This window comes from Microcaecilia unicolor, chromosome 2 (assembly GCF_901765095.1).
Source record: "Microcaecilia unicolor chromosome 2, aMicUni1.1, whole genome shotgun sequence".
NCBI lineage: Eukaryota > Metazoa > Chordata > Amphibia > Gymnophiona > Siphonopidae > Microcaecilia > Microcaecilia unicolor.
The window spans coordinates 234127176-234138306 of record NC_044032.1 but is presented as its reverse complement, the minus strand read 5'-3'; the positions used below and the strand labels follow the sequence as shown (position 1 = coordinate 234138306).

General features: G+C 42.3%; 1 protein-coding gene across 2 annotated transcripts in view; it reads left to right on the top strand.

Annotated features, from left to right (window-relative positions):
- Window positions 1–2648: 2648 nt before the first annotated feature.
- The window catches only part of JAK2 (Janus kinase 2), a 283942-nt gene continuing 275459 nt past the window's right edge, over window positions 2649–11131 (top strand). The window contains exons 1-2 of one of the 2 annotated variants that reach the window (XM_030193799.1): window positions 2649–2724; window positions 2969–3246. The gene's annotated coding sequence lies outside the window, so the exon portion shown is untranslated. The remainder of the gene's footprint in view (window positions 2725–2968; window positions 3247–11131) is intronic. The other variant, XM_030193800.1, reaches the window with a different exon arrangement.

Here is an 11131-nt window from a genome sequence, read left to right as displayed (position 1 = left end):
CAAAACAAGTTAACAAAAATAATTATATATATATATATATATATACTAGTAAAAAAGCCCCGTTTCTGATGCAAATGAAATGGGGGCTAGCAAGGTTTTCTTCAGAGTGTGCATGTGGGAGTGTGTGTGTCCCTGCCTTCTGCCCCTTCTCCCTTCCCCTCTGCTCTCCGTCCCCCCCCCCAGTCCTTCAGTGTTAAGTTTCCTGCTGTGCTGTGTTTGTTTGTGTTACAGAGAAAGTGAAGGCGTCTGCCCTCTCTCCCCTCCCTCCTCCAGTCCTTCACTGTTACAAAGAGAGCGATTTCGTGCTGTGCTGTGTTTTCCTTCACTGTGTTACAGAGAGAGCGAGGGCGGGGCAGACACTCATGGGGAAACCGGATATCTCTCCCCCTTCACACTTCCGGCTGGAGGCTTCATTAGAACGTTGGTGCTGCCTTTTATATATAGAGATATGCACAAATACATACAAACAACAGCAACAACACAGTTTATAGCTAATTGTTCAGTCACCCTTAGGATTCACCTTTGGGTTTAAAATGTAAAATTATGTGCATGTAAAAACTGGATACATGAATTAAAGTTTATACAAACACCCATAGTATTTATTTAGATTTTGCTCACACCTTTTTCAGTGGTAGCTTAAGGTGAGTTATATTGAGGTACACTGGGTATTTCCCAGTTGCTGGGGGGGGGGGGGCTCACAATCTAAGAGCCCTATTTACTAAGGTATGCTAGTGTTTTTGGTGTGTGTGTGCTAATGTTAGAGACATCCATATATTCCTATGGGTGTCTCTAGTGTTAAATGTGGGCTAACTGCTATCATGTCTATAGTGTGTCTTGGTAAACATGGCTCTAAGTTTGTACTTGAGGTAATGGGGGGGGGGGGGGGGGTTAAGTGATTTGCTCAAGATCACAAGGAGCAGCAGTGGGATTTGAACCAGGCACCTCTGGATATCAAGGCTAGTGCTCTAACCACTAAGCCATTCCTGACTAATATGTAATACTTGGTATCAATAATAAAACAGTGATGGAATATTCACATAGCAAGCAACCTCAGCAAACAGATATACAGTATTTTCTAATGAACATAATTAGCTTTGTATGAACTTGGTGGCTAATAATGTGCTGAACTGGACAATGTTGGCACATTTAGGCTGCCTCTGGACAGAACGTCTGCATGAAGGAAGCCCCTATCTCATTATTCAACACATATCTGTGCAATAGAACATTCTTGGAGTCACCATTGATCGGCACCTAACACTTGAGAATCACGCGAAAAACACAACCAAAAAGATGTTCCACTCAATGTGGAAATGAAAAAGAATAAGACCATTCTTCCCAAGGACCGCCTTCCGTAATCTGATACAATCATTAGTGCTCAGTCATCTAGATTACTGCAACTCACTCTACCCTGGCTGCAAAGAGCAAATACTAAAAAAACTCCAAACTGCCCAGAACACGGCAGCCAGACTCATATTTGGAAAATCAAAATACGAAAGTGCAAAACCCCTACGAGAGAAGCTGCACTGGCTCCCACTCAAAGAATGCATCACGTTCAAAGTATGTACCCTAGTACATAAAATCATCCATGGCGATGCCCCAGCCTACATGTCAGACCTGATAGACCTGCCATCCAGGAATGCCCAAAAATCATCTCGTACATTCCTTAATCTTCATTTCCCCAACTGTAAAGGTCTGAAATACAAATTAATGCATGCGTCAACCTTTTCCTATATGAGCACGCAATTCTGGAAAGCATTGCCACATAACCTAAAAGTGACCTATGAACTGACCAACTTCCGCAAACTACTAAAGACCCACCTCTTCGACAAGATATACCACAAAGACCAAAACATGTGAAACTCCCGCATATATCCAGAAATGCTAATAATGCCTTCTGTTATATTACTATCATGTATTCCATTACCATGCAACCCAAAATCCTTCTGTAACACCAAATGTTTACTCCCCTCTCATTTCCACTATCCATGATGTATTGTAAGCCACTTTGAGCCTGCAAAAAGGTGGGAAAAATGTGGGATACAAATGCAATAAATAAAATAAAATAAATAGTAGTAATAATAAAAAAAGGAAATACATTTTTATAATATACCACTGCATTCCACAAAACAAAAAAGGAGCAAGCTCCCACATGCTTTTTCTTTTGTAGGCACAGGAAAAAAAAAGATACCAAATGCTCCCAGTTTCAAACTAATGTTTTTTTAATTGTACTTATAAATAATAAGTCTGATGGTTAAGCAACTGATTTTCATAACATAACGTCTGTTTTGGTGGCCCTTTACTAGGTGAAAATGAAACAAATGAAACAAATTAGTTCTCTAACCGATAAAACCAATACTTCATCTGTGTACATCCGTATGCTGCACAAACTAGCTTGTTTGAAAATATAAGTGAGATTAAATAAAAATGCTATCAACGATAAAGAACGACAACGAGGATGCAGAAGCTCTTTGGTGGTGTTTGCTCGCTTTGTTTTGACGGCTGCAAAGGGAAGGAACTGGAAGGAGGAAATTCAGACAAACCTAATTGGCTTCAACTTTTTGACGACATCCCGTCTCTTGTTTTCTTCAACCTCCTTGATCTGACTCCTACCCCGCCACCCCCCCCCCAACACGACTTCCTATTTCCGGCAAGGCGGGACGCGTCAGAGGGGGGGACGGGGCTCCGAGGAAGCAAAGCCGCGGAACTGCTGGTGGGCGGCCTCAGGTATGAGTTTGATGGTAGGATGTGGGGGGGAGGGGCTGGATCGAGGTGAGGGGGGGGGGAGACATGCTGGACTGGACCGAGGTTAGCGGAAGAGATGGTAGACCAGGGGCAGGGGTGACGGGTCCTCGAATGTGTGCGAAGAGGGGCTCGTAGTGTGTGTGTGTGTGAGAGAGAGAGGGAGAGGGTGTGAGGGCAGTCAATGCGTGTGGCTTGATTTTTTTTTTCTTCCTTTACGCCCTTTCAGAGATACCATCAGCTGTTGAAGGCCTCGTATAGATTAACCACTTTATTGAGGCGTGGGTTTCGGAGGGCAAGAGTCCCTTTCCTCCCAATCTGTAAATTAGTCTGTAATGTACCACTAGGCTGGCTGGCGTGTTGGCTTCTACAGACTAACAACAAATAACACCTCTGTGGAAAGACTCATGCATCATTGAAATGCTAAAGGACTGCATCTATCAAATCTTAGACTTGATTCCGAGCCGAATCGATCAGAACCAGCAATTCTAAGACGTGCATTTATTGGTAAGTAAATAGTTCAGAGTAGGTGTGAAAGATATTAATATATCTCACAGTAAATTGGGTGGATCATGGATCTACAGAAACAATTTGCAATACGAAAAGCTGATCTTTTAATCGGTTTGAGCGTTATCTGTTTTGGTTTAGTAGTGTGCGTGTAGAGTTGCATTTTAGTTTGGCTGTGGGTTTTAAATGATTTAGACGTGACATCTGGTTATTCTTTCATGAGGGCACATTATGACTTTATAACGAAAATGCTAGTCAGTTTGGATAAATGTATTTGTATTCAGTGGTACAACCAAAGTGGATATGTTCTATACAGGTACTTTCTCTGTTCCTGGTAGCATTAATTTTAAAAATAAAGTGCACAAATATTTAAAAAAATTAAACTTTAGGTTGTTGGTACCTTTTAATTTCCTATTTCTGAAGAAACTGTGTAATAGTTAATTGCATTTTGTGCTGTGAATATCTTGGCTGAGGGGGCTTGCACTGTTCCCAGAGATGAAAGAAGTAATTGCTGACATGGAGAGAGATTTCTTATTTGGGAAAGCTATATGGGAAACTTGAGATATGTGACATGCAAATGGTAAACAAAATGGGTATTTAGGAGCAGTTTAAAACACCCATAGAGCTCTAGAAAATGGAAACGTAAAACCCTTGCTTTTTGTCTGTTAGTGTGCTGGATGATGCTGTGTTTATTAAAGGCTGGGGCTCTTCCAAGTAGGATATTTAACAAGTGTCATGGTAATTACTGCACTGGTTTTATTGGTTCCATATGTGCCAGTTGGGGGAAGCAGTAGAATGAAGTGAGATGAGAACACCATCATTGAGTTAGCTATGAATATAGTGCTAAAATATAATGCACAGTGTTAATTTTTCAGTCTGTTAAAAGAATTTTGTTGCAGTCCTAAAATCTGTCTTACATAAATGTAAGCTTTAAATTGTAACACATTTTATAGGCTGGTTGTATGAACAAATAAAATGGATACATTTTTAAACAATATATCAGATTAATTCAGTGAAGAATATGGGACATGCAGTTATGACAAGTTTAACACAAAATAGTTGCAGTAGAGAATGACGTGGGAACAAAGTTTGTCCCCGTCCTCGCCAGCTCTGGCCCTGTGAGCTCTGTCTGAGCCCATCTGCATAAACCTCAAACAGTTATGATTTTATATTTAAATCATTTTATTAAGTATAAAAATAAACAATATTCTGTACAAGTGTTTTATAAATCACAAACAGTACAGAACAAGGATCAACAAAATCCCTTTTACTATGTGGAAAACTGAACAAGCCAAACTACTATAGAATGCTACATAGAAAATTCATGCTAACAATACCTCGGACACACACACACACACACACACACACACACACACACACACACACACACACACACACACACACACACACACACACACACACACACACACACACACCACAAGAAACCACACCAAGGAAATAGAAAGATATGCATTTCCTCTTATTCCGTTTAAAATATAAAGATGACACATGCTAGGGAATGTGTTAGGGGAGTGTAACTAGGACAACTGTCCACTGGCCAGAGAGAGCCCTAAGCCTTATGGAAGCTGAAGAAGGCATGGCATGTTAGTGGGCTTTGCTGTCCCCTGCAAAATTTCTGCCATTGGCTGTAACACCAGCTGTGGCAGGATACACATTTCAAATCTGACACATTCTAATCACAAAATATAAAATATATTTTTTGTCATTTTATATTTCAAATCATGTTGGTCCCAGGCTCTGGTTTCTGTTTCCCTCTGTCTTCTGTTAACTCATTCGCCAGGGTCGCCTTCCCATTTGACATTTCTTCTTTCTCCATGCTTACCAGCCATCTTCCATCTCTGTGTACCTATCTTTCCCCATGTTCAGCATCTCCTTTTCTCTGTGTCCCCTATATTTCCCCATCCAGCTTGTCCTCTGTGTCCATCTCCCCACATTTATTATCACCATTCTCTCTATCCTCAACTCCCTGTGTCCAGCATCACTCCTCTATGTCCATATGCCCCCCCCCCCCCCAAGTCCGGCATCTCCCTTCTGTGTTCCTTTTCTTCCCCATGTCTAGCATATTCCCTCCTGTGTCCATATAGCCCCTCTCATGTCGGACATTGCCCCTCTGTGTCCAAAAAACATCCTTGTGCAGCTTCTCCCCTTTGTGTCCCTGTCCCTGTGCTCCCCTCTATGCCCATCATCTCCCCTCTGTTTCTGAATACCTCTCTCTGTCCAACTTGTCCCCTCTCTTGCTCCCACACACCTATGTGTCTCTCTCCCTCCCTCCCTCCACCCCCTCCCTTCTCCAGCCCATCCAATGGAACTCCAGCCCCCTCTCCTTTCAGCTGTAGCCCCCCCCCCACAGGATGCTAGCATCTCTGTCCCTTCCCTTCAGCTCCTGCCACCCTCTTTCCATGGACCCACAGCCTCTGTCCCCTTCATCTCCAGCCCCCCTCCCTCTCGTGGGTCCACTAGCTCTGCCCGACCCCCTCCGGATTGGGCATTGGCATTTTGTTTTTCTCCCCCCTCTGCTGCATGTCTACCACAAGGAGGATCCCCCCAGGCCTGCTCCAAGGCCTAACCCCTGCTGGCTCCCGCCTTCTGATGTAACTTCCTCTTTTACAACCTCTGTGTCAAGCATTGTATTGATTTGAAGTTCTACAATAAAGATTTGCTTGTATCTACTGTTGATCTGCTTTGCTTCCATTTTGGTTTCAGCCATTGGAGGTCTTGTTTTACCAATTTGCTTCATTTTTGAAGAAGTGGATAAAGGTGAGCTGGTTGATATAGAGTATGTAGATTTTCAGAAAGCGTTTGACAAAGTTCTATGGGAGACTCTTGAAAAAATTAGAGTCATAGGATAGGAGGCAATGTGCTGTTGTGAATTAGGAATTCGTTATTGGACAAAAAATAGAGGGTAGGGTTAAATGGCCATTCTTCTCAATGGAGAAGGGTAAATAGTGGAGTGCTGCAGGGATCTGTACTGGTTCCGGGGCTATTTAACATATTTATAAATGATGTGGAAATTGGAATGATGAGTGAGGTGATTAAATTTGCAGATGACACAAAACTATTCAAGGTTGCTAAAACACTTGCGAACTGTGAAAAATTGCAGGAAGACCTTAGGATATTGGAAGACTTGGCATCCAAATGGCAGATGAAATTTTCATGTGGACAAATGCAAAGTGATGCACATTGGGGAGAATAATCAGAATCATAGTTACCTGATGCTAGGGTTCACCTTGGGGGTGGGGGCTCAGCACCCAAGAAAAAGATCTAGGTATTATTGCAGACAATACGCTGAAATCTTCTGCTCAGTATGCCGTGGCAGCCAAAAAAGCTAACAATGCTAGGAATACCATGAACAATCTAACCAGCTTCCGCAAAGCTCTGAAAACACACCTCTTTAACAAAGCCTACAATAACCACCCTCAATGATACAATTCATCCTCCAAATCACCCAAACACACCTAAAACATTTCTCATACAACCTACCCAACATCAGCCCATCTATCACCTCTCTTACCTCAGCTTATGATCAACTGTATTTAAATCATGTACTGACTTTATCATAACCTTACTCTGTAAGCCACATTGAGCCTGCAAAAAGGTGGGATAATGTGGGGTACAAATGCAATAAATAAATGAATAAATGAATAATTAGGATGGGGTGGTAAATAAGACCAAAATTCTGTAATGCCTCTGTCTCACTCCATGGTGCGACCTCACCTTGAGGATTGCATTCCGTTCTGATTGAGGAATTAGAAAAAGTTCAATGAAGATAGACCAGAATGATAAAAGGGGATGGAACTCCTCTCATATGAGGAAAACTTAAAGAGGTTAGGGCTCTTCAGCTTGGAAAAGAGATGGCTGAGGGGAGATATGATTGAGGTCTGCAGAATCCTGAGTGGTGTAGAATGAGTAGAAGTGAATCGATTCCCCCCCCCCCCCTTCAAAAAGTACAAAGACTAGGGGACACTTGATGAATTTACATGGAAACACTTTTAAAACAAATAGAAGGAAATATTTTTTACTCAATGAATAGTTAAGCTCTGGGTTTAAAATTGTTTGGACAAGTTCCTGGAGGAAAAGTCCATGTTCTGCTATTGAGACGGACATGGGGAAGCCACTGTTTACCCTGAGATTGGTAACATGGAATGTTGCTGCTATCTGGGTTTCTGCCAGGTACTTGTGACCTGGATTGTCCACTGTAGGAAACAGGATACTGGGCTAGATGGACCATTGGCCTGTCCCAGTATGGCTATTTTTATGTGGAATAGTGTGGTTGCTATGGTAGTCCTCCCAACGATAAAGGTTAATAAATAAAAGCAAAGCAAAAAAAATTAGTTATGCTGCTTCTTTATTGTATTGATTGACTATATTGTTTTTGGCTAGCTTTGGGGAGCTATCTTCTTTGGTTCCTTTTTGGGTGATTTTCATTTTTTATTATTTTTTTAAATTTTACAATTTGCTAGGAGTTGCTTCTTCTGGACTTCATAACTGCCTGTGAATTGCAATACTAAGGGGCTCATTTTCAAAGCAGTTAGATTTACAAAGTTCCATAGATTACTATGGGGCTCATTTTCGAAAGAGAAGCACGTCTAAAAAGTGTCAAAAAGCAGACATTTTGGGTCATGTTGGGGACCTGTTAAGGGCGGGATTTGGGTGTTCCTAAGACCTGGATATTTTTCAGCCATAATGGAACAAATCGAAAATGTCCAAGACTAAAACAAAGATAATTTGATCTAGACCTGTTTTAAGAACAACTAAGCCACAAAAAAGTGCCCTAAATGACCATATGGAGGATCCAGCTTATAATCGAACGAGAAAAACGCCCAAGTTCCGACCTAAATCGGGAGATGGGCGTTTATCTCACAAAAACGAATAACGCGGTATAATCAAAAGCCGAATTTGGGACGCTTTCAACTGCACTCCGTCGCGGATGCGGACAAAGTGGACGGGGGCGTGTCGAATGCGTGTCGAAGGCGGAACTGGGGCGTGGTTATCACCCGAACAGAGATGGGCGCCCTTCGCCGATAATGGATGCGTTTGTAGCTAGAATTTAGGGCACTTTTCCTGGACCCTGTTTTTTCACGAATAAGGCCCCAAAAAGTGCCCTAAATGACCAGATTACCCCCAGAGGGAATCGGGGATGACCTCCCCTGACTCCCCCAGTGGTCACTAACCCCCTCCCACCACAAAAAAATGATGTTTCACAACTTTTTATTTTTACCCTCAAATGTCATACCCTCCTCCCAGGCAGCAGTATGCAGGTCCCTGGAGCAGTTGTTAGGGGGTGCAGTGGACGTCAGGCAGGTGGACCCAGGCCCATCCCCCCTACCTGTTACAATTGTGCTGCTTAATGCTTATTAGTCGTCCAACCCCCCCAAACCCACTGTACCCACATGTAGGTGCCCCTCTTCACCCCTTAGGGCTATAGTAATGGTGTAGACTTGTGGGCAGTGGGTTTTGAGGGGGATTTGGGGGGCTCAACACACAAGGGAAGGGTGCTATGCACCTGGGAGCTCTTTTACCTTTTTTATTGTTTTTGTAAAAGTGCCCCCTAGGGTGCCCGGTTGGTGTCCTGGCATGTGAGGGGGACCAGTGCACTACGAATCCTGGCCCCTCCCACGAACAAATGCCTTGGATTTATTCGTTTTTGAGCTGGGCACTTTCCTTTTCCATTATCGCTGAAAAGCAAAAACGCCCAGCTCACACATTGGCGAATAAAACATGGGCGTCTATTTTTTATCGATAATACGGTTCGGTCCGCCCCTTCACGGACCCGTTCTCGGAGATTAACGCCCATGGAGATAGGCGTTTCTGTTCCATTATGCCCCTCCATATGGAGGAATAAAGGAATGACCCCCCCTCCCCGCCGCCTTAATCCCCCAGTGTTCCCCGACTCCCTCCAATCCTCCCCCAAAGATTTAAAAGAAACAATACATACTAGCCTCTGACAGCCTCAGATTTTGTAGCCAGTCCTATTAGAGCACCAGTCAGGCCCCTAGAATAGCCTAGTGGTCAGTGCAGTGCACTGTGGAGAAGGAGACACAGGCCCATGATCCACTCTGTTACACTTGTGGTGGAAAGTGTGAGTCCTCCAAAGCCCACCAAAAACCTGTGGTACCCACATATAGGTGACACTTGCAGCCATAAGGGCTATTGTAGTGGTGTACTGTTGAGTACTGTAGGTTTTTGGTGGGTTTTGGAGGGCTCACTATATAATATAGGGGAGCAACTGTGAGATATGTACCTGGGAGCTTTTAGGTGAAGTCCACTGCTGATCCCTTTAGGGTGCCACACTACTCTTCTGGGATGACTGTGTGGCCAGTCTACTAAGAATGCTGGCTCCTCATACATCCCAGTGGCTCAATTTTGTGTGTTTTTCACTTGGACATTTTTTTCCCCGAAAATGGACCAAAAAGGTAAAAGCATAGAGCACAAAAAACATCTAGCAAATGGTTATTTTTGCCCCCCCCCCCCCCGCCCCAAAACAAAACATGTGCTAGGCTGTATTTGCTATTCGGATTCTGGATATTTTGAGCAAAATGTCCAAAGTTGATCTTAATGTCATATCTAAAACAACCCCCCCCCCCAAAAAAAAAAACAAAAAACCCCTCTATGTAACGTTATAAGTCTAAGTGCTTTGAAAGTATGCCTCCATGTATTTTAAAGACTATATATTTGCAGAGGTATCTATTATAATAAATGTTCTAAATATATATAGAGATGTATTGCAGGTGATCAGTAAAATAGCGTTTGTCTCTAAATCTCTCCCCTTTTTGGCAATATTTATTTTAGCTACCTGTATCTTGTATTAGAGGCTATGAAATATAGATAATGCTTTGACGTTGACCTTTTTTGCTAAGCTAATTAATGCCAGTCACTGTTGGTGTTCATTACTGTATTTTGTATACAAATATTCATGTCACTTATTTTGGGATTTTGGAAAAGAGGGAATTTAGGAAAAAGGAACGTTATTGGAGAAAGAAGCCTGATTCTTACGCACAAAGACTGTTTTGCCGCTCTTGAGGTATATAAAAGATTTGTTGTCACCTCCAAAAAAGAATTATTTTGATGTCAGGCTCTCTAATGCTTCTTCGCAATGTAAAGAATTGTATTCGATTGTCGAGTCTTCAGTTGTCTCGCTATGTTCTAAAGCATCTTCTACACCTAGTCAGCAGTTGGCGCTTTATTTTCAGGATAATGCAAAAACGATTGCTGATGGGTTTCAAAGCATAGGAACAACTTTTCAAAATTATTGGAGGTGCTAAGCCCAATGGAAATAACCGTTCCCTAGACACATACAAGGAATTTTCTCAATATTGGGGGTGCTCAAGCACCCATAGAGTCGGCTCCTATGTTTCAAAAGTATTCCGAATCAAGATTCTGCTGTGGTTTCAAGCCTTGGTCGGATTTTATACTGATAGATACACAATGAGGCATATTTTCAAAGCACTTAGACTTACAAGGTTCCATAGGTTACTACGGAACTTTGGAAGGCTAAGTGCTTTGAAAATACGCCTCAATGTGTATCATCAGGCACTGAATAATTCTAATAGTCCATTATATTCCTGTTCTACTTCAGTTTTGAAGGCCTTAAAAACTGATTTGGCTCCATCTATGACATCTATTATTAATAAAGCTTTTCAAGAAGGAGAGGTGCCTACTTCGTTGAGGAGGTCAGTTGTGTGCTCTCTATTGAAAAAGCCGTCTTTGGACTAGTAAAGTAGAGAATTATTGCCCGATTTCAAATTTAAAGTTCTTTGATAAAGTGATGGAGAAAGATGGCTTTGATTCAGTTGTCTGATTTTGTTGACCAGCATCATTTACTTGACACTTTTCAGTTTGGCTTTAGAGCCAAACATAAGAAGCT